General features: G+C 39.2%; 1 protein-coding gene across 3 annotated transcripts in view; it reads left to right on the top strand.

Moving 5' to 3' along the window:
• Positions 1-27,191, top strand: part of DOCK4 (dedicator of cytokinesis 4) — a 254,671-nt gene that overhangs the window by 3,965 nt on the left and 223,515 nt on the right. The window contains exon 2 of one of the 3 annotated variants that reach the window (XM_054197691.1): positions 1,296-1,401. The exons of the other annotated variants lie outside the window; for them this stretch is intronic. The gene's annotated coding sequence lies outside the window, so the exon portion shown is untranslated. The remainder of the gene's footprint in view (positions 1-1,295; positions 1,402-27,191) is intronic. 3 annotated transcript variants of the gene reach the window in all.

The raw sequence follows: 27,191 nt of genomic DNA, 5'->3' as shown, positions 1-27,191 counted from the left end.
AGCTGAATCAATTGGCTTGTGCCCTGGTCTTCTGAGTTGCAGCCAGACTAGTCTAGCTAGCAATTCTCTTGAAAGATAGCTAAGACATCTTTATCTGCATGCTGTAGTCACTTTTTTGACTGCCAGCTAACTTTACTGTAAATGAGCTTGGTTTGTTTAGTTCAACAAAAAAAAGACAGAGACTATGATGTGCTTAATGTCACATTGTAGCTCTGTCAATAACTGTGCTAGACTTCTAGTATAATGTGTTTTTGTTTAACACAAATACTTCACCAGTTTCTCTTCCATCCATCCCCAAATAGTACAAGTGGAGCCTTCAGTCTTTTTTCTTCCATTCTGCTATGTTGATTTTGCCTCATGTTTCTATGTGGCATTCACTAATATGCTCACTAATAATGAGCTATATCCAAAACTTCTGTCAAGCTGCCTTAAATAACTGGTTGGGGTTGAGGCAGGGCAAAACAGCGCATTTTGATGCCCACAAACCCCGTTTGGCTAATGAATGGTTGGAGGATGATCTTTGTTTACTTGTTAGGTCTTGTGACTGTTTGTGGGGCTGGTCACCTGTGAGTAGGTGAAGGTGGGGTACCACAGGGCACTGAGAGTCAAGTTGGCAGGATACCAGCACTCCTTTCACTTCACTGGGGTGACAGGAGCCCATTCTCACTTTATGAAATACTCCCTGAGTTCTAGCTGTCTGGGAAAGAAAACGTATGGGCCTTTGCTATAGGAAGATTTTTGACATGTGACATATTGTCATGGAGGCTTTTACATCACTTTAGGATGTCAGATAAAGATGGTATTTTCCTGGTGTTCTACATAAGCAGTAACTTTCAGTATCTCTCAAAAATGGAATGATGTCAACTCACAGCTTTTGGACTAAAAAAAAAAGACTGACTACATTCCACTGGAGAGCAGAATATGGAGGTTGAAATTTTTAATTCATTTTAGTCATAAGACTAGCTGTAACTTAAATGAATATTGATAAAGTGGTGAAATTGCCTTAAAATAAGACTAAATAAAGATTTTTTAAAATGTATTTTTTAACAGCTGCCTCCAAAAATCTAGAGTCTCTAGTATAGATGTGATGTTTTGAATGCCTTTATCATCTCCTAAGGGCAACCCAGAGCTGATTGGTTCATTAACACCTTCTTACATAGTGCCCTTCGGAGATCTCATCTTTCCTATTCCCCATGTATCTGGAGCTACTAGGGAAGATCTCTGAAGGCTGATGTTATTTCATGTCTAGCTGTATGCTGATGACACTGTGTTTTTCTTCTTTCACTGTATTGAAGGTTTTTTGCCACCATTCTCAGCGTTGGACTTATGTGGCTACTAGCTGGGTGAGATTTAGTTAAAAATGATGGAACAGCAGCGAATGAAATAACATAAGGAGTGAAGGTGAGAATGTGGTCTCCCTGCTGAAAGGGAGAAGGCTTTTTTTTTGTTATCTAGCACAGGCTAATGTAATCTGATTTTCTGGGAGCTCAGACAGCATGTGATGGAGTCACTAACTTCTCTGTCAAGGAAGCTATAATTGGTTATTTTATTCCTACCACGCAGATATCAGCAACTTTTTTCACTACTGCAGGAGTGTCTGTATTCCCTAACCTGCAGCCCAGAAATGAACATTCAGAATAAAATAGGGTTTCAGCCTGGTTCAAGGTGAACACTGTATCTACCATGTTCCATAGTTTCCAGTTAATTTCTGAGTGTAACTCACTGTGTAGGTTTTGGTCTATAAAGTTCTCCATAATTTGAGTCTTGGGATCAGGGAATATCCTGAGGAGAGCATTTTGGCTGCTTGGATCATTTGTGACAGTTGAATGTGTTCAGCAACTGAGACGAGGCACTTTCAGCAGAGATTTTGCACCCCTGGGAGACACACTCCTTAATTTCTTTAGTTTTGAGGGACTTTTGAGTGTTGTGTTGGGGTGGTTTTTGTTGTTTTGTGTTTTGGGGTTGTTTTTTGCTACTGGATTTGTAGTTGATTCTGTGAAGGTGCAGGGGAACAAACCAGGTGACCCATCAAAGTCCTTTCAAGCCTGTCTTTGTGATTTTGCACAAAAGGTTTGCGGTTTTTTGAAAAGTGAAGGTTTTGCTTTTCTTTGTTAGTGTGGAATTTATTTTGTTACTGTTTATTTTTGCATGTAACTATGTACATCACTGAATAAATTTTGGTTTTGCTCTTCCTCCTTTTCTTGCTATTTATTCTTTTTTGAGAAGCTGTGCGGAATGCCTTTGAGGTGACCGCTGTTCCCTTCCCAGTGATTTGGAAACCAGGAGACTAATCTGGAGGGAGAAGTTGCATGCATTTCATTTGCGGTAGATGCAATACGAAGTTTTGATTTTATTTAATTTTTTTTGGTGGGTGATCAATATAAACATAGGAAAAATATGTTTAGAAAAGGTTTTGAGAGATTTAATCTGTACCACTTTCTCAAGGCCAAGTCAACTGTCTATCACTTCCGAAGGATGTTTGCCAACATGTTCTTTAAAATGCTGATAATGGAGCATCTGCAACTTCTGTAGTCAGTGCTTAGCAATCCTGCTACTAGAAAGTATGTAGCATCGGAGTACTTTTCCTCTTGCATGTATCCTTATGTGTATATGAAGACTTGCCAAGACTGTCTCCTTTTCCTTGTATGAAATAGCTCCAGTGATTTCATCCTTTCCTTGTAGATGATGTTGTTCTTATCTTTGACCAATTGATCTAAGTTCAGAACTGGACAGGAAAGCTTTGTCAGGTAAAGCAGGAGAATCTTAGTGTGTGCTTTAGGCGGTGTGTCTGCTTGTCATTCCTGATGTGGTGTTTGTTCCTTTTGCAATAGCATCACACTGACTCATGTTCAGTCGGGAACCGCTAATCAATCCTTCAAATCCTTCTCCGGAGTACTGTTGTCTAGACAGTCATTCTCCCATCCTGTTTTTGTCAGCTGACTGTTTCTGCTTATGTGTCCCTAATGAACAGCACCTCTTTTCCATTCTGTTTCTCCTGTTTGTCAGCCATGCTGGCTCCCAAATTTCCTTTCTTGCATAAGCCTGTTGGAAGCACCTTGTCTGACAGCTTTGTTGTGAGAGATGCAGTTTAGGAACTGTATTTGCTAACAGAAGCAGAGCTTGTTAAGAGAAGCAATGCATGATGAACAACTAAAGACGCCTGGAAGCCACAATGATTTGCCATTAGTTTGCCTCTGTAGGTTTAAAGGAATGTATTTTTCAGATCTTTACAATGACAAGAGACTGAAGTGATAGCTGTTTTCTGTTTCTTGTTTCTCTTCATAATGCATGTTTCTCGTTATTCAGAATGTATGTTCCCAGTTACATAGTTTAAAGATGATCTGATAACTTGTCAACTTTGCATTCTTGGGCACCTGAAATTTTTCGTTTGAAAATAATGCTGATCTAAATTCCAGATGCTCAAGAGCGGATAGGAGAGCTGCAAACAGTGCAGCTCTGAAAGTCACCTGGGCTATAGGGACAAAGAAAGCAGCTTGGATTTTGCAATTTGTAATGCATTGTGCTTGCTGCTTTTTTTTTGTTAGCTTGAATAAGAAAATAGGGTAAAATCAAATCAGTTTTGCAGGATTAAAAAAACCCAACACAGTCTTATTATGGGATAAGGCAAAAATGTGCTCATGTGCTCTTGAAGGAGAGCTAATATAAGGGGAAAAAAGCCCTGCTGATACTGATTGCACCTTTCATCCTTCTCCAATTAAGGAACAAAGTCAATTTATTTCAGATTCACATGCAATTATTTATCTACTTTGTTGATAGTAACAGCTGAAATTGTTACAATTGAAAGTGGGTATAGTCTGTTTAGTCAGCTTTCTAGTACATTGAGTTTTGTTTTCTTGATAGGTTGTGTGTAGAAAAGCACAAATAGTAGACGAGGTAATAAACCCCGAGAGGGGGTTGTTAGCTAGCAGAACTTGCAATAGGGTGTTTGAGGAATAACTTAAATATTTTTCAGTTTTGCTTTCTGTGTTACTGGATTTCAAGTGTGTATGTGTGTCCTTTCAGGGCTCTGGAAGCAGGTGGTGGCCGCTCTTGCGCAATCAGTAGCGAAATGATGAGCTTGGTCAGTTCTTGCAGCAGAGAAGAAATGGAGTGCCCTTTCAAATCCATTGCTTGAGATTTCTTGATTTGATTTTTATTGTTGTTTGCACTGAACTTATGACTTCTGAGTCTTGTTTAGAAATACAAAATAAATTCCTAATTATAAAGGTGTGTACTGACTTTCATGAATAACTTGCATTGAGTGTACGGGAATCTATACATGCTGTGGCTAAGAGGTGAGCAACAACTGTACAATAGGGGCTCTTCCATAATAGAAGTTTCTGAGTTCTGTTTAGTTATTTTTAAACCAAAGCATTTTCTTTTACTATCATAAATCATTGACCACATATAATAGGATAATGTTTCATTTCTTGAAACTCTTTGAAATTACAGGTTGCAGTGCAGAAAGGAAATGATTACTCCATGAAGCCTTATTTTAACTTTTCCCCAGAGTAGTGTAGTGAGTTAAGCACGTACAAGATGTTGGGGGGGTGGGGCAGGGAGCCAGTACTTCTGATGCTTTATTTTGTTACATAAGTTAAATGCAAGTTAGGTGCGAAAATTGTATTATTTCATTATTGTATTATACAAACAGCAACGGGTAACTGCTTGATCTTTAATCAAGTTGTAGGTATGTGGTAGACTATATAAGTATGAAATAGTTGTACTTAAATGAAGTAGCAATCATGCTTTTGTAGATTATATTACCCATAAAATACAGAATATTATTTTTCTGAGGAGAAGCCCTGTATAAAGATGGCTATTTGATTCTTAAGTGTACTTTCTTATTTTTTTGGGAAAAAAGTAGCATTGGGAAACTTAAATGTCATCAGCGGTTCATAGTGCTACCTGATTCCAGAGTACAACTGTAAGGTACGCTCCCTGAGACTAAGCGGTATAGAGGTGGGTCACAGGTTGTAAGTACTAATTCTTTCATAAGTGATAGTGGTAGTTTTTATAAGGAATAAAACTGGCTAATATTTTGTACCTTGAAGGGATATGCTTTTTTCCTAGGCTGCGTGGTTCCTTTCCTAACATCTGTACTAGGTCTGTTACACAATGAGGATACAGAGATTGACTTGCCGTTTCTCCCTCTGCATGGGATTCAGAATTGCTCCTTCTGGTGTTAAGATTGTCTCCCCTCTTACTATGATAAAGAAAGAATAAATTTTCGAAACAATTCAGTGAACAAGAGCTGGCAGAGCTGCTGTATTATTCATGGTTAATAGTGTAAACTTAAACATTCTCCACTTATCTGTCCCTTCCCTATTCCTCTACCTTCCCCCCCTGCCCCCAGCTTCCTTCCTTTTTTTTGGTCTGTAAAACTTTGGACAAAAAAAGAGGAAATCCTAAGGTGGAAAACAGAAGATCCCTGTTCTTGTATTTCAGTGTAAGAGAGCATGTGTCGGTTCTGTACAGAGTTCATTACTGTAGCTGTGCTTGCTTCTCTTCCTCCACCCACCCATATCAGGAAAAAAAAAAGAATAGCTAATTATAACTCAAGCCACAATGATATTACTTGATGATATCCTTTCTTCCACTTGGAATAACAAGACCTGGAAGCTAAAATTCTTCTCATTGGGGCAGATGCAGTTCTGAGTGCTCAACTGTGTTGAAGAAATGGGCTTATTCTTGTTGCTTGCCAGGTTAAACAGGTAAAGTAATGGTGGAGGTTTCTGCCAGCATGTATTTTGGCATTATATTTGTCTTAAGGAAATATGTCAGTGATAATAGTAAGCATCTCAAATTACAGATTCTCCAGTTGCTTACATAACTGGAAAGTTAAATTCAATACCTTGAATTGTTTTTTATTCTGTTATTGCAAATGAGATTGGAAGACAAAAGACGTGTCTGTTGTCTTTTCAGCATACAAGTTAGGCTTTTTGTAATGATGTAATTATCCAAAGACTTTGAACAATTTCTTTCTACTAATTAATTGAAAAAGCATAGTAAAAGATGCAGACAATAGTAAGATATGTATATTTTTTCCCGGAAAGTGTGTGTTCCTCTTGTATGTGAGGAAACTGTTGGTTTTAGAGTTTAATCTTCTTTGGAGATGGTATTTGGAGATGTACCATGGTAAACAATATTCACAGCAATCTGAGGTAATGAACTCTCCAGGTTTGGAGACAGGGTAATATGGAAATCACTCCATAGACACCTGCAGAGTTGGTTGGGCTTTTTTTAAAGCTGCTGTCAGTGGTTGCTTCTGGAAAACACTGTTGGTTTGGGTTTTTAATGCTTTTAAAAATATAAATAGTAGCTTCATCTCAACCAAGCAATTGCACTGTGCTTTAAGAAATAGTATTTTAAAACTCGTTCCCTTGATAAAAAGTCTTGGCTTCCTGGTAGTATGAAGGATGAGGGGTGTCAGTCTCGCTGCTGCCTGTCTGTCATCTGGTGTTAGACCACATCCCCTGCTTTTGCATCTTCGAGCTTAAGTGTGGTCATGCTTGTTTACGTTCAGAAAATCCACTGGGAAGCCTTTAAGACTGAAAATTGCTGGGTTTCAATGTATTTGCATGCAAAGGAAAGTGTTTCTGTTTCACTTCTGCAAAGATTCCATTCTACTGAATAGTCTGTGGCTTCTATAGCAATGCCTCTAAAATGTGTATTTAATAGGTATAATAAATAACACTGGTTTTAAAGATGGCTGAGATTATGTACAGATGTTAGTTGTCATATTAAACACAAATTATGTTGTTCCCTCTTTTCTCAATGTAATCAGAAAAATGTAACCTACTAAAAAACCTACAGAAAAACTGTAACATTAGAGTAGTCATGGGCTTTCATGATGATTCTCACAAAGATCTGTTTGAATTTATATTGATAAATATTGCTTCTAGCTCTCTTTTTGGGCAGACAGTTAACAGTATCATAATTGAGGCGTAGACATGGTTGTACAGCTGATAGAGATCTGCGGTCTTTATTAGCGTGCTTTACCTCTCTTTGTGGGTTCCTCAGCAAAATAATGACCCAGTAGAAAGGAACTGGACTGATGGGGAGCAGCTCACTTGTAGAGAAGCAGAGGTCCAGAATAAACTTATTTAGCTGACAAATGTTGAATGGACTCTTAAACTAGCAAGTTAGAATCTTCTGGTTAATCTCTGAAGTGGATTTTTTGTTTGCAGAGCAGAAGTTTGGCTTTTTAATGACCTCTGTAAAATGCCATTTGTTTTTTACATACCTTATGCAAAACCTCAAAAGCACTCTGCAGGCTACAAATAGCAGGTTTTATGTAAAAATATGGGGTTTGTGTAGGATAGGACTATGCACAGCTATGGTACCATATGTTAAAATAATTCAGGAAACTCAGAATAGCATATTGTCTTGAGTACGTGTCGGGGGTGGGGTGGGGAAGCTTTGGGGAGCAGAACGTAATTGTCTGGGGACCAGCAGAGCCATGTCCAGACTGGGCCAGCTCTGGTGTTCTCCCAGCTCTGGCCATGTGCTCCCCTTGTAACAGCTTCTGGGATGAACAGTTGAGAAGAGCTGATCTGGCTGAAAACTAATCACTTTTTTTTTTTGGCAGGGAGGGATTTCTACTGGATCAGCACCTCTAGCTGGGCTCCAATTGTCTGCTAAAGAGTGTGTGCCAGCGTGGGGGAGGCGAGGGAGGGCGCAGCTGGGAGTACAAAAGATGACAGGACCCCAGCGCTCTTCATGTGTTGCTCGAAGTGCCTTGCAGCCACGGCGTACTGGTGCTTCCTCCTGCCACACTGGTGCTGCCAGTCAGCGGGGCTTTTCAGCTTTGAATGGGACCTGGCTGCAGGGTGAGCCCACTGGGCGCGTGGCTCTGGAGGCAGAGAATTCCTTGGCTGGTGAGAGGTAGCTGCCTTGTAACATCCTTTTGAGGGGTCTGTGTCTCATTGGTCCATCCAGAACTTAAACAGGTAGACTTTGAGTCCTTTCAATATAGTGATATTGGAAAGAAAAATAAACACTTCTGTCTGGTTATTATCAAAACACATACTTTATAATGATAACATATAATGATGTGGTTGATGTAGGAACTTGAATACCCTCAGATTAATGAGAACTGCTGCTTCTCATAAAATGATGGCTCTTGAGCATTGCCATTGCCTCTTCAGGATAGTTCTGGGGATAATTCTGAGGAAAAAGCCTTGGGAACTTTCCTTCCAACTATCTCTAGTAGTCTTGTCCTGTTTTCTCCTTTGCTGTGGATATCTGTGACCGCCTTCCTGGAAATACTCAGTGGAGTGCCTGGGGCATCCTGCAGTACCAAAATCGTGTTCTGTTCTTCTGCCTCTCATCCCCTGTCATCCAGCTCCTCTGCCCATCATTTCTTTAGGCCCAAAAGCTGGGACTCAAGCTTAGAGAAAATACTTTGTTAATTATGCAATGTTTGTTTTGTACCAAAATCAGTTTTGGACACGTAACAAGTACCTCTTAGCACAGGAGTTATTTGATTTGCCTGTGGTCTATGGGGATACCAGGCTTTTCAATGTCTGTTAAATATGAAACAGCGTCCTTGCATCTTGTCTGGTACGGTAGCTATAAAGCTAGGGGATCACATACATAATATTCATCATATTGGAGGCATTTTCTTGGGTGTTTCCCTCTCTTTTTAATTAGAGTAGTTGTGAACTGATTTTTACTGTGTTTAAAGCATTTTTTTATCTAAAACAACCCCTGGGAGTGTGTGGTGGGTGTGCTTGATGTACATAAATGTATGAGGGTAGGGACTGGAGTGTGATACATAACATGTGTATGTATTTTTTTCCAAGTTTCTTCAAGTTGGCAGTTGCCTTGCTTGTGACACTTCCAATGGCCAAGTGTGTTGTCAACTAGTTTTCACACAAGGTTTTGAACTTGTGTGTCCCTGCTGTTCAGCCCTACCACAATGAACTAGGAGGTGAAGGGGAGGAAAAAAAAGCTATTGTATGTCTGATAACCATTGGGATGGCTCAGATCCAGGATTCTGTTTATGAAGAGTTCCATAGCATGATCTTAAAATATGTGACTTATCTGAAAACGTCAATATTTACTTTTACCCCTGAAATCTTGAATCCTTGAAGTACCTTTAAAACTTAAGGGGCAGATAGTTGTTATCAGGCATCAGTGTTACTGTTGCTTTTTGCAAAGATAGTTTAGATAACCCTTAGCCTTCACATCTGTATACATGCTACTTAGTGTTTTGTCATTTTTTACAAATCTACAATCTCAGTTTGCAAAAGGAAGTGCTTTATGTGTGATATCTTCTATAAATAAAAAGACAATTTAATGATAAAATACATAAGTGGTTTGGAAAAGAATAGCTTGGTCTCCTCAGATCTATATTTAATAGGAAAGCTGTTTGGACAGGTCTGGCTTTGCTTCTTCTTAGTTCCAAAGGTTGGATACTGAATTCTACCATTTTAATTCCTCCGGAGAGGACTTTAGCTCCAGAAATTCATCAGTGTATAGTTCAGCCATAAAATTCCTTGACTTTTTCCTAGTATTAGTTATTGCGAACTGGCTAAAAAGAAATTTCTGTCTTCTGTATGGATGTTGACTTAATGAATGTGCGAAGGCATTCCTGCAGCCTGTGGTATGTCGCGCAGGCCCCGGGGAGGCGAGAGGAATGCTGTGGCTTCAGATGTTGTCGAGCTGAAACACTGACACCGCTAGTGTGAAGCGCTGCAGCACATAAACAGTACAGCATACCCTGTTTAAATACCCCAAATTCTCCAAGCTTAGAGATGGAGCATGATTTCATATAATTTGCTTTGCAATCTCTTATCGAGCTCCCTTCAAGCCAGCATTATACGCTCGTGCGTGTGTGGGTGAATAGCACTTGGCAGGCGCTTCTGGCGCTTGGCTCCTCTAACAGCTCCTACAATTATGATTTAGAACCAGAACTTCTACCCTTCCCCCTACTTAAATTACCCATGTGCTTCTTCCAAATAGCACCATCCTTTCTGTACTTTCTGTACATCATTAGTTTCAGGCTGAATTAGTTTATTTTTCTGATAATATGAAAAGGAAATATATCTGTACAGTTGTATGGAGAGATATCCAAAGATTTTATGTGAGTTGTTTTGTGGTTACTTACAAATTATTTTTTTACCTTGAAACTATTTGTTTTGTTAATCTTGCAAAGGTGAATTGCTATAAATCGTGACGTAAGTGAACTGAAAACACTTTTGTTAAGTATGTACTTTTATTTGGAATGTTTTGGAGGGGCTTTTTCTTGAAAATATGGAAGCTTGAAGGACATTGCAGCAGCTTTAGTTGGCAGCGAAGGGAGATGGGCTAGGAAGTTAGATTTGGCAAATCCAGTAGAGGATGGTCAGTACTGGATTTGGGAAGAAGAGACTGGGTGAGGGATTATGGAGCCTAAGTGAAATGTCAGGCAGGGGCAAAGAGCTCAGAATTGCTGTGTGCTTTTATCAGGTCATGAAGTGGGGCTATGCAAAAGGGTTTACTCATGAACTGGCAGAGGGGAAGGCTGGTAGCCAGGCACAGGGAGCGAGGAGGAGTTCAGACTGTAGTGAAAGGCACAAAGAAATGTGAAAGTGTGGGAAGCTTTGAGAAGCTTTCTTTATGCTCCACTGATGGCTTCTTTGTGGCATCTGCTGCCTGCCTGTCCAGCAGGGAAGTTGTAATTAAGGCCTGCTGCAAAACTTGCAGAATAAAGACAGTGGGGGAAGCAGATCTTCTGGGCAGTCATTTCTGGACAATGTGCTCTCGGGGATTATGGTTTGGAAAGGATATATCACATTACTTGTAATGCTAATTGGGTCTTATTAAAGCACACTTCAGAAACAAGACCATGTCAAGATTTTTTTTTTACGTGCTTGATTCAGCTTGAATTTTCATGGTGTCTTGTTTAGTTGTGTGGTTTTAGGTAAGGACCTCAGATTTGAGCTTTCTGTAGTCAGTTGTATTTATCTTAGTTTGTAGGTCATGCAGGTTTTAGTTTGCTAGATAATGACTCTGAGAGATTCTTGAAGTTGCTAATGAGCTTTGGGCTAATCAAAAGTCCTTGCCCTGTGGTGCTAAGTAAGGGCTTGCTGCTCTCTCAATGAGCTGTTCCTGAACATACACGATTTCTTCCTTCCAGAAGGCTGCTTGGAAACTTTTGACTCAATGTTTTAATTGTGACTGAAGAAGTGCTTGAATTGAGAGCTCACAGGGTAATGCTGTTTCCTGTGTTACGAGCTCTAGCCTTTGAGGTGTGAGTGCATTAGCTGGGAATTGTCAACATTTAGCTGCAACCTGAGGGTTTGGTTGCTTATTGGTTGCTTATGTGACCTACAGATGACAGAGACAGTGGTTAATGTTGGAAGATGTAGACATTAGATGTTATCTGTAAGATGTTATCGTTAATACTGCTTCACCAAGGTAGTGGATTTTGTCAGTGTCCTGTTGCTTATGGGAATCAAGTTTGAATTTCATTTGTAAGTGAACTTTCAAGTGGCAAAACCAATCTTGATTAAATGACATGTTCACTTGGCTTTAAAAGAAATGCTTTGTTCGCTGTGCAAAACATTAGCATTCCCTGTATTGTCTGTGCCACCTCATTTCACCTCGGTGAAATGCAGAGACCAGTAGAACTTGTGTACTAAAAATGCCATTTATTAAATAAAATGAAGAGTATGTATTTGTTCAGAAGTGTGGGAAGTGATGAATGAGTGTGATTTTGTTGAACTAAGGTTGATTGCACACTGCAGGACTTGGGGTTTTTGAGGCTGCTGTTCAGAGTGAGTGTTCTGTGATTGCTTGCAGGCACTTTTAGTTAGAAAACAGGGTGTGTGTGTGAGTACATGCATACCAGTACTGCTGGAAATACCATCCCAAAGGGCTGTTGCAGAGAGTGATAGGAGTTGAACCTGTATTATCATGAACTGTGTGCAGCAGAAGTACGATGAATGTCTGTAACATTCCTGAACTGGCCTTTTTATCAACGAATCACAATGGATAATATTAAAATGTTTAAATGCCTATTCTTCTATGGTTCGCTTCTGTAGTCTTAAATATGTATTTGAAAGTGCTGTTTTCTTATCACAAATATGGTTTAAGTAATGCAGCTGTGTGTGCTGTGGGAGACACTGGTGACCTTACTAAAGACCGAATTCAGGCCATTCGGCTACTGTCCAAATGCTCTGCCAGCTTAGCTACTTGACCACCTGCTTCTGTTTTTCTATTCCCTTTGCAAATGTAGGTTTTGTTCATTTTCTGGCATCTCAGCACTGCCTTTTGGAAAAAAAAATATATAAAAAATTAAATCACATGGGTAAGGTCTATGCTTTAGACTGCTTCAGGGTCTTTGTGGTTCTTGTAGTCATTTGAATTTAGTGGCTTCTGCACCTCCATGTTTGCTTTCCCCAACCAGGCTCATACACTTTAGATTAAAATACACAACAATGGCTGTGTAGTTCTATTCAGTCACACGGTAGCTTTCCTGCTCTGCATGAGATCTTGGTGGTTATCCCCAGCGGGAAATGTCCAGGTAGCACTGACATGCTGCTGGGGTGTGATGATATTCCTTAAACTGTCAAAACAGGCAGCTTAAGTTCTTGGTCTCTGTTTATCTTTTCAACATGAAAAATTGAGGAATAAGGAAACACGGATTATAAATCTGACTTGGAAACGTAATGGTAAATGCCTTTGAGTATAAATCCCTTAACAGCCTGGTGTGGTTGGAGTGCTGAATGGGGAGTCTCCAGTAATGAGTTACATTCCCACATCTACTACCAATCTGCTCATTGACTATGTCCCAATTACATGACCTCAGTGCCTGGTTTGTAAAGCAGCACGCTGAAAAGCAGGCTGGCGCTGCTGACTGAAAGCTTGTGTACTTGTCTCCTCTGACATAGCTGAGATAGTTCAGGAATTACATCTGCGGTTGGTTGGTGGAAACTAAAGAAAAAAAGGGTTGGTTGTTCTGTGACTTCTCGCTGGTTCAGATGCTGCTGTTGCTTTCTAAAGTTTCTGTCCCATTTTTGTCTGCAGGTACAACTATGATGCAGTCATTTGGGTGCACTACATTTTAAAACAGGAAAAATTCTTAAATTACTTCTGGTATCAGTATGAATGCCATAGGTTGGATTTTTATCTTGTACTTTTTAAAGGGCATTAATCATGTGGACAAAAATGTTTTGTCTCTCCTGCTTTTTTCTGTTGCATATGGAGAAGCCATACCTAGCTGAAACTCTCTTTGAGTCCTCGAGGCCATGGCACACTTCCAGCCTATCCTGACAGTGTCCATCTTGGGAGTGAGTGCTCATACCAACAATTGTATGAAGCCCCTTTGCGTCGTTGCAAATGCCTGGTGGTACCGTGCTGCTCAGGATGCATCTGTACCTGGCAAGTTACACCAAGCAACACTTGCGTATATGGATGGCAGTGCCATCACCTCATAGTAAGAGGGTCTTAGCTTCTCAGCTTTTACCACCTCTGTCTGTAGAAACTAACGTATGTATTTTGTGTTCTCACAGGCTCAGCCTACCCTAGTGATTAGGCTGGAACAGGGAGGTACTGCAGAAACTGTGCAGATGGTTGAAGAATGCTCACTTTTATTTTGGTGTTCGCTTCCAGTTCATTCTGTAATACAAGAAATGGCATCTTTCAAAAGGTGGCTTGACTTACCTGAGCTGTCTTCTGCTGGTTGTTTGGGCAGGTGAAGGAAGTAGGCTGAGCAGGCACTGCCAATGGATTTGACCTAAACAGTCAGCTACGGTCATACTTGCAACCCTGGATGGATGAGTGTGATGTTGTTAGCTGGCTCTATTGCTTTTTAAGACAGATTACAGTGACTTGGCAATGCTGAAGTGGGAACTTTGGCCTCTGAGGCACAGAGCCTGTTAAGAGGGCTGAATGCCTACATGTTCCAGCATTTGGAAAAATATCTGTTGTGTTAGGATGATGGGATCTGGCATCAGGCCGTGGTTGTGCAGAATCCACTGTGAGATGCATGGGGGCCTGCATGAGGTCCACGTAGGTGTGGGGTTTAGAAGCTTGCTGGATTGCTCTTTTAGTCTCTGAAGGTCCCAAGGTTTCCCTTCAACATCCTAGAGGATTGTCATGAGGCTCCCAGCTAAATGTGAGACAGTGTAAGTTGTCAAGAGACTTAACCTCCTCTATGCTATAGAGGCTTCAACAGAAACATTAGGAATTCATTAAGAATAGCTTACTGGTTTTGATAGTTTATTTAACAGAAGTGGAATACTTGAGCTCACACTCTTAAGCTTTCTACAGTAAATATTTATGTTCTCTTTTGATTTTCATCTATTGAGTACCAAAGATGTACTTTAGAGCCAGCATTCCTTCACTGATTTCTTTTTCTCCCTTGTTTTGTGAAAGAATCTACCACAGAACAAATCCACAACACAAGATGATAAATCTTTGGGTATTTAAAAAAAACCCAAAACAATAAAAACCCACACGAAAGATCCCTGAAACAATACAAAGCAGTCCAGCTTCTACAATTCTAACAATTTTCTGTTTCAAGCTAGTTAGTTGTAAACATTCAGAGTTAGGTGGGGGAGAAAAAAGTTTGGCTTGGTGTCATCTGATACAGGGGAAGATTTCTGGTGTTGTCCTATTCATAAAGTTTCTATTTCCCAAGTGGCAAAATATTATATAATAATCGTATATTATAAAGATCAGTTAAGGACAACATTACCTCCTTGAACCATTTGCTGTTAGTGTCTTGTGCAAATCACATGCTGTTAGCTGGTTTTCAGTGTCAAATGGAGATTATTTTTTTGTTCACAATGTTGTACAGGCTGTGTCACCAACTCATGGATTGCTATATGCCAGCCATGTGCCACTGTAAGTTTGTAGTAGTAGTATCTGGATTAAGATAACAAATAACAGCTTTTCTTGATACACTCTAAAGAGAGAGTTGTTAGGGCATCCAAGCTCTCCAGAGATTTATTTACTTACTTTTTTGACTGACTGTGTACTCAGCATATCTGGGCTTTAGCCTGGATAGATCTTGACATGTGTCTGCTAGAAAGTTTTAAAAGGTGATAAGGAAAAAAATAGTATTTTGTTTCCAATTTTAATTGTAAGTAATCAACATAAAGCCCAGTTATGTGTTTTATGGTTAAAATTTAAGGCCTTATTTCTCAAAACAAATGCAGAAAACCGGAAATTCTGTGATGTAATGCATAGTCTTGTCTTATTTTCTTTTAACTTTTTCAGTCTTAGGCATTTGGACAAGAGATGCTATCAATGTCAAAAGCAGTTATGTGTAGTAACAGAACTGACCATTTGTTTGCCCTATCTTGTTAGGTTCTTGAAAGAAGAAACAGGATCAATATTCTCTTTGCTATTCTCCAGACACTGCCGCTGGAGAAAGACTTAGACTTATTCTGGCTTAAAGGTTTGACAGTTGACTTTGTTATGTCACATTAAACATGATGTGAATGTGCCATACATGATATTGATAACTTTTGTGTTGTCTGGAGAGAGTGGTCTTGGTTCTCAAGTTGTTGTACTCGGTAGTCTTAAGTGCGTGAATAAATCATGGCAGCATTAGTTTGCTGTGACAAATTGTGTTCAGTGTGAATGGCCAACAGTTTGTTGGGGGCAAATGGGGACTGAGGAGAGGTGACTTGAAAATACTTGCGGGGGGGAGGGGGCAAAAGAAATGGTGCTGTCAAGCCATTTCTTTTGTGTCAGTAGTTAAGCTTCTTTAAGGTTTAGAACCAGAAAGGCCTTGTTATCAAAAGCAGACTTCATGACAGGCAGATCTGAAGTACCTAAACAAACCCAAACTCTGATTCCCCATTTCTGTCAATCAGCTTGTCAGCTCCTGGGGGAGAGGAGCAAGCAGAAGGGAAGGGGAAATGGACCAGGAAAAATCTGACTCTCTTCAGAAATGTCCTGTTATCCTAAGGTTTTCCTATTGATATTTCTGCTTGGGATGAAGATTTTGGTAATATCTGTAATGCAGGATTGGGATTAACATTTTCAGCAAGATCAGAATATTTTTTGACAGTACTTTCATTTATTTCTAGGTGTTGCACAGTAAGTCTCAAAAACTAACTTTTTGGATTCTAACATGTACATGCCTTCTGTAGAAACAGCTGCTTTTATAAGATTAATAGTTTGCCTTAAATATTCAAATTTCTTTAAATTACTCATTTTCATCATGTTTATTAGGATGTCAACACTATCCTACGTTCCAGATAGCACTGGGATTCTCTGTGTCCTTCAGGGTTCATATGGACAACCTGTTAGCTCTCCCAATTGAATTGAAAATTAGAGATGTTGCCTATAGTTATAGGAAAACAAAAGGTCTTTTGGTTCTAAGCTACACTCAATAGTTATTTCTTATATTTAACAGTTATTTCTAATGGTGATTGTCATGGTTTTGGCTGGGATGGAGTTGACTTTCTTGCTAGCAGCTGATGTAGTGCTGTGTTTTGGGGACAGGAATACTGTTGATAGTGCACTAATGTTTTTGGTTGTTGCTGAGCAGTCAAGGCCTTTTCTGTTCCTCACACCATCCTGCCAGCGAGTAGGCTGGGAGTTCACAAAAAGCTGGGAGGAGACACAGCCAGGACAGCTGACCCCAACTGACCAAAGGAATATTCCATGACATGTAACATCATGCTGGGGGAAGAAGTGGGGTGATGTTTGGAGTTAGTGTTTGTCTTCCCAAGTAACTGTTATGTGTGACAGGGCCCTGCTTTCCTGGAGATGGCTGAACACCTGCCTGCTGATGGGGAAGCAGTGAATGAATTCCTTGTTTTGCTTTGCTTGCGTGCGCAGCTTTTGCTTTACTTATTAAACTGTCTTTATCTCAACCCATATGTTCTCTCACTCTTACTCTACTAATTCTCTTACCTGTCCCATGGGAGGAGTGAATGCGCAGCTGTGTGGTGCTTGGTTGCTGGCTGGGGTTTGCTGTAGCAAATAAAAGGAGACCTTGAAGTCCACTGCTATTCAGGTTCAGGTGTTTCACCTCCACTGAAACTTACTTGTTAGTTACATCCATGACTGTTAGTTGTACTCTGCACATAGTTTGGGTATACAAAGTGGAAACAGACCAGAAGGGAGAAGTGGTGGAAAAATCCAAATTTAGTAAGATGAAGCCAGAGAGCAGACATTTAGTAATGAGAGCTTGAAACAGCCAAGGGAAGTATTTGAGAGAGGGGACTTGGAAGCAAAGAAAGAAGGATTTGTGAAGAAGGGGTTTAGGGGAGCTTTTTGCCTCTGGCGGTTGTCAAAGTCTGCTTGAGCCCATGAATGTAGGGAGATAAACGAATTGGGAGCATCACTTGTTGTCTGTGGTTTAGCAGCAGCCTCTTTATGAGCTATCTCTTAAGTACTGGACAGTGGAGATGTTATTTCCCCCTTTTCAGAGGGAAGTAATATCCAGTCTGTTCAGGTGGTGCTGATGACTGGGAATGCAGCTGCTCTGGTTTGTTCTCTGGGCAGGCACTTTGGGTACTGCTGGTGTCCTGGGCTGCCATGGCACTCTGTGGCCTGAGCTGAGCAGGTGTGCTCAGCCCTCTTGTAACCCTTTCCTCAGTTAATCCCCAACTAATGTCCTTGTTTCCAGCTCTCCTCTTCACATTCTTCTTGTGTGCCTTGCAGCAGGTCACTACAGAGAGAGTTGGTGACAAGAAGTCAACGGGACTGATTTGGGGAAGTCTAAAGCTTGGACTTGTGAAAGTGGAAGCATCTTGGGCAGGAGCTGCAGGAGGGGAAGTGAAAACAGACAGATGATTAACAGGCAGATGCCTGTCCAGGACTGCTTGTGCTAACTTGTTGGGTTTTTTGTTTTGTTCGTATGCTCTCACCACTCTGGTGCATGTGCAAGAGCTCAGGTCTGATGCAGACTTACTCCTGTTGCTCCTGTTCAGTCTTACCCTTCTCCATACCAGCTTGGAAGGTGATGGAAAGCAGGTGTAAAGGCAGTTCTTCCTAATACCCGCTTGTACCAAGAAAAGCATTTGAAATATCTCTTGATTCAAAAAGAATAGGGAAGGTTTCAAACTATTAGTTCAAATATAGCATATTATTTTAATGTAATAGTTCTTAGAGTTCCCAGAGGACATCAATAGCAGTGGCTTAAAAGCTGTCATTAAATATATTTAGTATCTAGCATGCTGGCGTCCTGGGGCCTTTAGGTTCTATTGTAATAGAAATAATGGTCTCTATTGCAGTCTAGAGATCTCCACCCTCATCCATACCTGCAGTCACAAAACATCACACTGGTATAAAGGATACTTTGAGAGCTACCTCAATTCTGTCCATTGACAAATGTCAGTGCGGATAGTCTGGCCTGAGGCTGCACCAGGTAATTGCTGAGAAAGTTTAAAAAAATAAACATATCTGAGTTGTGAAAGAATTTAAGACTTGAACTTGAGAAAGCTTTGAATATGCTGTCAAAGCACTTGTATAAGCTATGTGCAATTAATTCTGAATTAACCTCCACTGCATACTTGACTATATAATCTAATAAATGTGTATGTTAGGCTGAGATTTGTGTGTGTGTGTTGTGCAATGTGAATGTTGAAAGATTGCTATATTGTAGCGGGGGGAATCTAGTAGGTTAGTGCACTGGTCAAGCCTCGTGGTAGTCTGGCATGTGAGGAATCAAGACTTACCATGGGCCATCTCACTTTGGTAAGAAGTGGTCACCTTTCCATGTTTCACATAATGCAAAACACTGTTACAATTTTCAGCTATTCTAAATTAATTTGGAAGTAGACATAATGGAGTGAATTTTGTTCTTTATGAATGATTTATGAATGTGAAGGAATATTATGAAAGATACTTGACCTTACCTAAACCAGAGAAAAAGAGGGGAGAACTTGGCTTTTTACTGTAAAACCAAACATACGTAACTTTATTTTAATAAAACAGTTGATTTTTTTTAATAATTCGTAGAAACAAATGTATGATTAAAAACTGGATCTTTGGAAAAATTTTACCAGTGGTACTTCAAGTAGATATATTGTTTTAACAAGTAATTTTCAAAAAGTATTATGATTGGCATCTTCTTTGGTAATTAGCAGACAACTTCTTTCCTGCATAAATTGCCTTTTTTTTTTGCTATTAATGAATGTAATGTTAATCAGAGACACTTTACCTCATAAAAACAAGATAGTGAAAAGAAATAATTACTGAGAGCTACAAAGACTCTGGAAAATACTGTGGATTCTCAGTTAATTTTAATGACTGCTTCTAAAACTCCTGGAAAAGGAGCTTTGAGATTTATTTTTAAAATTAAATACTGCCCGCGTTTCTCTCCATGCACAGAATAAACAGCTATGTGCTAGTTTTCAAAAACAGTTGTAGTGAATGTTTTTTCCAATGGGTCTAGCCTTTCTTGCTGTGTCAATGTACATATAGTACTGTCACTTTCCTTGTACTGCACTTGTTTGTGCCTATGATGATTCAAATGATTGACAAAATGAAGTAGAGTCTTTGTATTTTAGATGCAGGAACTCTGATAGAGATGAGCCCTGTTAGAGATCTTCCCTGTCTGGGTTTATTAATCTGTGCCAATATTTATGTAAGATATGAGAGAGCCTTTATCTTATGGAGGAATAAATGCCAGTCTCTTTTTTTACAATTTCTTTGCAGAGAACAATTGTTCTGTTACAGTAGACAGTGCTCACTGTAACAATCTATAACTTCTCTTCATGAGACATGGAAGCTGTCCTAAATTTTTGAGCTATACCGGAAGGAAAGTGATGTGTGCTTTCTTCTTTTCCAAAACCATAGCAGAACTTAAATGTGTAAAGTAACCACTTACCCCAGCAAATATATAGGATATCCTTTAAGAAACATTACTACTTCTATTGTCCAAATTTTTTTCCCCTGCCACTTCTGCAAAGAAGTGCAAAGGTTAGATTTCAATGGACTTTTTATTTTCTTTCCTTTATACATGTCATATATGTGTCATTATGGTTGGATTTGATCTTAAAGGTCTCTTCCAACCTAAATGATTCTATGATCTATATAAAGCTTTATGTTCAGTGACTATTGACAAGCATTTCATTATGCAAGGCTGTTAAAACATGCAGTTACCACACCTTGCTTGCCAACGCCTTTTGCCACAGGCCTTCTTTAGCTCTTCATTGCAGTCCCTTCATCTTTGTGACCTTTTGTTGGACTCTTTCCAGTATGTCCATATCTCTTGCAGTGAGGATCCCACAACTGGGTTCCAAGTGGGGCCTCCCCAGTGCTGAGTAGAGGGGAAGGATCACCACCCTCACCCTGCTGGCAGTACTTTGCCTAACGTAGTCCAGGGTACCACTGACCTCCTTTGCCACAATGGCATATTGTTGGCTCACATGCAACTTGGTGTCTACCAGGATCCCAGGTCCTTTTCTGCCAAGCTGCTTTCAAGCTTTATGCGGTGTCCCCCACATATACTGGCACCTGAAGTTGTTCCCCTCCAGGTGCAGGAGTTCACACTTCCCCTGGTTGAACTTCAGGAGGTTCCTGTCATCCCATTCCTCCAGCCTGTTGAAGTCCCTCTGGATGGCAGCATGACCCTCTGGCACACCAGGCACTCCTCCCAGTTTTGTATCATCAGCAAACTTGCTGACAGTACTCTCAGTATTGGCACTGCTGGTCACTGGCCTCCAATTAGACCTTGTGCCACTGATCACCACTGTCTGGGCCTGGCCATTCAGCCAGCTTTCAACTACCTCACGAGCTGCTCATCTAGCCTGTACTTCATCAACTTCTCTGGGACAGTCTTATGGGAGATCATGTCAAAGGCCTTACTGAAGTCCAGTTAGAGACTATCCACTGCTCCTCCCTTGCCTACAAGGCCAGTCATTTCATTGTAGAAGGGTATCATGTAGGTATGTGTTTGTTACAGATGTGTGTTTGACTTTTAAGTCTTGAAGTGTTGCTCTGAACAGGTTTGCTTCAGAATCTGTGCTAATTAGTCTGTAAATTGCATCCTAGGTTTCCATGCTTGAAGCCATGAACTCTTCTGTTTAAGATAAATGACTAATGCTATGCTAATTGAAAATAAATATATTTTATTAATTGTGGGATGCCTTAATGATATATTTCAAGCTAAACTTTCAAGATTTGAACTTCTTTAATTATTTCCAGAGTTTTTTTAAAAAAAGTTGTTTCACTAGAAATAACTAAGGAGGGATCTGCTGTAGCCATATAATTAGTCCCCTGCTTAATCTGATTTTATGTGATTAAGCTTATCTGATTGTAACAAGCCTTAACACTGTTCAACTCAAAGATAAAATTACAAGAATTTCTACAACAAATTTTTGCCTTAAGGCTTAATATAAGTAACTCTGAAATGAAACTTAAGCTTGGGGACAGCAGTATGATATTTTTTCCCATCTGTTAAAAACAAATAAACCCCCCCAAAGTGTCCCACAATTGCCAGGTTGCCATGGAAACTAAATTTCCACTGCATTGTTTCAGAAATGGATGTGTTTTATGTACACACTTGAACTGGTTCAACTACAGCAAAAGTAATGATAAATAAACTATGCGAGGGTAACCTTAAACCTATTGCTTAAGCACTCTTTGTGTACATCTTTACAATGAGAGAGTTTGTGTAATGATGTTTTTACATTGAATTTCTGTTGTACCTGTCAAATAGAACAACGGTTTCTGCTCTGAGTCTGGATACCTGCTTTTCCTGAAGTTATAGAAGTGAATGGGGAAAAAAAAAAGCTCTTGTCCTTTTGGGTGAGATTGTACCATGTTCGGTGGAGCACTCAGTGAATTTCATGTTCTGGGCTTTGTTTATTTTGAGGGGGGTTTTGTGTATCTTAACTGCATTTGTAGGAGTAAAACTAAGGAGAACTTATTAACCTAAGAACCTTTAGTTTAAAATGTTCCAGGTCAGCTATCTTATCTTTGACACAGTATCAATTTATAACTAAGTGGAAAGACATGTGAAGCACAACTAGAAAGATTTAGGTAATCGTGCAATATTCACATTATTATGTAGAAATGAGTGCCTTTTATGGTTTTAGGTGAGTTTGCCAAACAGTAAACATTGGTCTGTGACACATGGTGACATCTATCCACAGCAGAGATACAGAACCACTCTGAAGTCTCACTTGCCTGAGCTTGGTCCTAAGAGGTGGTCATCAGGCACACGGGGCTACCAAGTTTATCTCTCACCACACAAACTTGTCCTCAGGCTTTGAGCATGTCCTTGGAAGGTGACACATGGATCACTGAACATCTAGTATCTTTGATTACATAGAAGGAAACAAAGACCAAATTTCTTACCTTAGTCACTGACAAATTTCAATGCACTTCTTTTCTGATGGCATACTCAGGAAATAATATAATGTTAATACAGTAAAGAAGGTCTCCTTTGTAGCATCAGGTGGAGGGGAACAAGCATTTTCCATAACTATAAACAGTGATTTATTTTATTTTTTAATTTTTCATGCTGGTGGGGAAGGGAGTATCTCTTTTTATCCTTACTGTAATGTCTTCAGTAGATGCTGCAGCCCTGGAATCAAAGTGCAGAAGATGCAATGGGACAGATGCTTTCTTCAATTCTGCTTTAGCTGATGTTAGTTGGCTCTCAGGAGTGCCCTGAACAACTTGCTTCTTCCAGAGTTCTTACATCTGTGCTGGGTGATGGGCTGAGAAGCGCATGACCCCTCTAAATATCTATTCCCAGAGCTCCTAAAGGACAGGTCTGAGGAAAAGACTTGAGCAGGATCCTGTCAGACATCGTTGTAGTCAAAACAAAGGCCCAGGACGGAAGGGGGTCGGTGTGCATGTGTCTAAGTATCTGCGCAATATTCAATACAAAGGTTTTTGGAATGGTTTGAAACCTTCCCCCTTTACAAAGAGAAAATGTTTGTACAGGACTAGTTTAGGTCAGGTACTTAGAGCTGCTCTGGGGCTCCTGATAACTTGTAGACTAAGTACAGAATCAGATAATGTATGATTAATATTTAAACCTTATCACAGGCTTATTGTTTCAATATTTAATAGAGGCAAAAATTCTAGTTGCCTTTTTAATTTTAACAAAACCCAAATAAATTTCCCTAGAGATTAAAAAGAAGTATTTTAGGAACTTCAACTGTGGGATTTGCATTGTTCATTTATGTCCTTTAATTACCTTCTGGTTGCTGTCAGCCACAAATTTCTTGCAGGATAGTTCTAGTCATAGTAATTAAGCAATAATATACTGGGCCTAGGAAACTCTGTTCTATTTCTCTGTTCCTCAGTTTTCTTTTATGATATGCAGCAAATCACCAAACCCCTTTGTATGCTCATTTGTTAAGCCGAGGAAGAAAACTATATTCTTACATTTGTGAAATATTTGAAGATACTTCAGACAATTAGTTGATGTGTAATGTGTGTGTGTATATATATATTTTTACTCCTTTAAAACACTGAAATATCTTTGCTTTCCTCTGAACTGCAGTAGAAATAATAAACTCTCTTAACTTGTATATTTTTGTGTAAAGGGGAGTTTCTAAGTTGTAGGATGTCATGGTTGAGATTAAGCGTAAATAATATGTAGAATGAAGTTTTGAAATGTAATTGTGTGTGAAAGTAGATGTGTAAACAGTGTCTGGTACCTGTTAGTTCTGTTCTCTTTTTCCATTTTTATAATATAGAAGTAAAAAAAAAAGTTTATCCTGGTATTAAATTTGTTTAACTGTATGCACTTGCATCCATGGAGTGCTCTCGTTGTTTTTGGAATAGCTGGAAACAACATGCCCCCCAAGAAAAAATGAAATGGAATAGCTTGTTAGCATCATAATTAATTAAAAAGCAAATTAGATTCAGTAAACTATGTTGTACTCCCAAGATCAGTTGTAATTCTTCAGAGATGAACTGCTAAATTAAAGGCTTTCTCTGTTTTTTGTTAATTTTGGAGTATAAGACAAGACTTGGGCATAACAGAAGGAGTAACAAAGAATGAATAACTTCCAGTACAGACCTGCTTTAAGTATGCTTCAGTTGCTCCAGTGTAAGGCTTTAATTTCACTTTTGCTCAGAAAAAATTATTTATTCTGAACAACAGAAGGAGATTTCTTGTGATGCCACAGAGGTTGGCTCTCAGGGAGGAGCTGTCATCTGTCAAAAGTATTTACAGAGTGCAGATCACTGCATAAAGTACACCATATTAATGTTTACCTAGGGAGTCTATAATATATTGAAATGATTGCCATGGGTAGATCCCAGCTGTATGTTGATAACAAGAAGTCATTGTATTTACATGGTAATTCTTTTTTCTGAAGACATGTTTTTGAAGTAGCAGAGTTAATTGGGGTCAACCTCTTGGCTGCTATATACAGGCACAGTTCTGTTAACTTGAGCTTCTCCTGTGCTAAACTTATCCTTTTATGATAAAAAATTTATGGACCCAATGTTTTCTTTTTTCTAAATGGATTGAACATGGACATTGCTTCTTTGCACAGAACTGGGGATTTTCTTGTTTCAAGCTGTTTGATGAATGGAGGAGGGGGGGAAATTCTTAATGTCACCACTTACATCACAGGTAACACCCATTTAAATTTATTAGCTGAATACATTCTGCCTGACCTTGTCACAGAGTCTTCACTGCCAACGTCCATTTTTCTGCAGTACCCTTAAATGTAAGGAAGACGTAGACTGTTTTCTCAGTGCTCGATAGCTTGCTCCTTTCTGTCTTCCTGAGTCCTCAATAAGAAGTGGAGTTGGGAGGAACATACACCTCTGAGTTTGACCTAACTAATAGTGTCTGTGACTTGGCTGGGTGATGGGTCTGTACCTCCTCACCTGGCGGAGGAAAACAATACTTGTCAAGGAAAGCAATAGTTGCTTTCCTTGGCTCCACTGAGGCAAAACAGGTATTTCAGCAAAAGGGTTGAGGGTTGTTGGCTAAGCCTGGCTCAGCAGTGACTGGATGTTTATTCATGTTAAAACAAACATGTTTTATGCAGACTATGAAATCAGACACTTGCCTGAAGGAAGCAAGGAGGGAGAGGAGAATAGTTCACTGTTGTTATATGATCTGGATCTGCTATTAAATGTCTAAAGATTTCAGTAGATATGATAAAAGTCATCACGTAGAAGTTATAAATGTACATCTCAAAGGTGTATCTCCACTCTAAGGCTGCTTCTACTGGGGAAAAGCAGCATGAAATAAAGGATGGAATGAGATTATATTAAAGACTATATAATTTCAGATGATGATATTTAAACTGTCTAACAAACTTCCCCTATTTTTTATTGAGCCTGGTTTTACTCTTTGAACAAAGCAATTCTTGAATCATGATTTCAAACACGTTGTAAAAAAAAAAAAGTCAAAGGTTTCACCTGAATTTAAATAGACTGATACTTGGACGATTCATACCTGAAATAAAGAACAGCAATAATTGGCAAGTGATAAGAACAGTGAAGGAAATCTCACAATTAAATTTACCTTTAGTTAGCTGTGTTGGGAGCCATTTCCTTGTTTCTGTAAGAAATTTATGGTATTCAGCAGAACTTTAGTTTTTCAAATGAGTTATGTAGGTCAGTAGGTTGTCAGTAGGTCAGGGTGTCAGTAGGTTGATATAAGTAGAATTTCTGATATAGCTTCCATACTTAATTTTTTAATTAGATTAGGAAAAAGCCCATCGCATTATTTTCCTGTGTTTTGTACTTTAAAGAATCGTCAAGTGCTACTAGCTTACAAATAAGGGGTACCATACCTTGCCACTTAGGTTCTGTTTTGTCCTTTGAAAATGAGAAATGCCTTTTTCTTAGGAAGGATTTGGTTTCAAATGCCGAACTTGTTAGATAAATATTTACTTGGGTTTATAACATACTGTATGTTATAAACTGAATATTGAGTGAATAAACTGAAAATACTGACTATTAAGGCATTTTTTTGAACTGTAGAAATTGTGTGGGTTTTTTATCATATGGTCTTAGAGATCTATTGTCCTCTTTGTAACATCAAACGAAGTCAGGTGGTGATAATAAGCTGAGCATGTATATGAAGGGAAATACTACCCCTTGGTGATTTTTGAAGAATTGCTGGGGCAGATCTTGGAAAGAAGATATTTTCAGGTTTTATCTCCAAGCAGTTTCTAGGATATTGAGTAAGAGCTGAAGAAAACAATGGATCTTTTGCCATGTCATAATCTGAAGAAAAGCAATATCGAGAATCAAAGTAAATACTAAAGGGAAAGACTTAAATACCTGATTTCATTCCAAGTATGTGAATTGAGATACACTTTTTTCAAAAGCTGCCGAACTTAACTAAAAAATGAAAGTAACTTGGCAGACTAGAGCTCTTTGAATGTAATCCATCCCATCCACACTCCACTGCTTTTTTGACTATGTTTCTGTATGACTTTCCTGGGTGAAACTTCACTCTTTCATTCCCATTAAGCTTATGCTGAAGCTCCACACTTTTCAAATGCATCCATGATTAAGCAGTTGCTTAGCACACAACTGCTTTAATTTAGGTTTATTTTTTTTTTTTGCATTCACATGCTCTGCACTCAAGGAGAAAAAAACAAAAATCCAAGACTATAAACAGTAGCAGAAAGTTGAGACGGATTACTTAAAAGCTTGTTGCCATCTTGAATACTGGTTCTCAGATACACATGTATTTCACTTTTTTCCAGCTCAGGAAGAAAAAAACAACAAAATAACTGCACTTGCAAGTTGAAAATATTATTCCAGCAAGGGAATTGCTAAGTGCCTTTAATTGCTGATAACATTCACATAGGTTGGGCATTTGAATGTCCTATCTCTACCCAACTATGGCTGCTGCTTTCAGTTCCCAAGAGGAATTGAACTTGTTTGTCTGAGCTGTGACCAAGCTTGGTAGGAAGTGTGTGGCCACTCAAGTATTGATTTAATGTACAGCTTAAGGAAATAATCATCTAAAGGCTTTGATGCAGGACCAAATTACCTTGAGAAGTACATTACTAAGGACAAGTGCAGGTAGGACATTAGGATATTTACTTGGAGATGAAGCAGACCACTTTATAGAGGGGCCTGTTTGTTTTCTTTGATGAAAAAGGAAATCTGACTTACAGGTGGTAAGATAAACTCAATTCCATACATTTCAGGGAAAGTATAAAATTCTGAAATCCAGTCTACAGCCATACAAGTGACATTCTACTGTCCCTTTGCGTGCACTTCTATCAGTAGCATATCCCTGCTGCTGCTGTGTTTTACAGAGGTGTGTGTAGGACAAGGTGGAATAG

Source organism: Rissa tridactyla, chromosome 1 (genome assembly GCF_028500815.1).
Source record: "Rissa tridactyla isolate bRisTri1 chromosome 1, bRisTri1.patW.cur.20221130, whole genome shotgun sequence".
Taxonomy (NCBI): Eukaryota; Metazoa; Chordata; class Aves; order Charadriiformes; family Laridae; genus Rissa; species Rissa tridactyla.
This window is presented reverse-complemented; position numbering and strand designations above follow the sequence as displayed.